Below are 1,308 nucleotides of genomic sequence, written 5' to 3' on the forward strand. Positions count from 1 at the left end.
CGAGAATTTCTCGAGTTAAATCGGTCATTTAATTTTTGGTGACATTAGGGCAGGGTAGAAAGTACATACCTGTGTGGGCGGTAGGGATGTGAATGGTGTTGGTAAACTGACAAATTCCAAAACCTACATGTAAGTGAGTTAACATTACAGGGAAAAGTTTACAAACAAATGACAGGGAGAAAGCTCAGTTCGCCTTTGTGCTTGTCATCCTAATGTTTTATGTATATTGTTTGACTAATTATATATTATAACTTATATTATTCCAAACTCAACGACTTTAAATATTGAATGAATTAATTACCATTTCCATTTCAATCGACAATATATAGGAGATAGGGCCCTGAAGTGATATTATGACAAAGTTTGATTAAGTTCCCAAGCACTCCAGGTGGTGTGTTTATTCGGCCATAATGATACAGGAGAGTGGTCACCTAACGCACGGTGTGGTAGTGCGCATGGTACAATAAGGTTCTTCGCTTAATATTACAACAGGCCCCTGCTAATGTCAACAACATTGTAGATTATTTACGACTCATTGGAATCATGCACAGTTTTACCTTTGACAATACAGCGAGGCTAGAGTGTACAAGACTAGTTAGGGTATAACATGTATCAAAACTTTCGAATATCTTACATCGTTTATTTTCACCGTGCACTGGAAACTGGGGGGGGGGGAGCATGATGTCCTAGGAAGGTTCCCTTATCGGAGAGAGAGGGCAAGAGGGCGGGTCAGGTCCTCAAACCTCATGTACAAGCTTTTTTTCCATGTGACCAACAGTTGCTGCCATTGGAACTCATGTTGCCGTGCTGATACTGAACAAAATAATTATTTGACACGCTTCTCTTTCCGTTGAAAAATATGATTGATGTACTTGGGGTCAACAGTTCATCTTTCTGCTCTCAGGTGGTTCATTTCTAAAGCTGAATGCTGAACTATGAATTTGTGAGTAGGGGGGGTGACTGGGTAGAAAGGCAAAGGCCAATTGATGTGGTATCTTTAGTCGTTGTAGATTACATAAAGTAGAGACCATGGGAGATTACAAAGCCGCCGTCGACACCGATGTTTGAGGGGGGAAAAACAGCCCTTTCTTCAAGAGCGCAATGGTCAGTTTAGTATATCCCACCTGTTGTTTCCCAGCAGTTTGTACCATTGCCATTCTAGGTTTGATTATTACTACATTCTCTACATAATATGTTTTCACGTGTTTTATTTATTCATATATATATATAGTCTTCTCGAGATAGGCCTAAAGCAATACGCAGAAAGCATACAGTGAAATAATGACATGCCCAGCAGAACAAAAGCGC

Source organism: Acanthaster planci, linkage group LG10 (genome assembly GCF_054643075.1).
Source record: "Acanthaster planci isolate LZ-2023a linkage group LG10, COTS_SCS, whole genome shotgun sequence".
In the NCBI taxonomy this organism is placed as follows: Eukaryota; Metazoa; Echinodermata; class Asteroidea; order Valvatida; family Acanthasteridae; genus Acanthaster; species Acanthaster planci.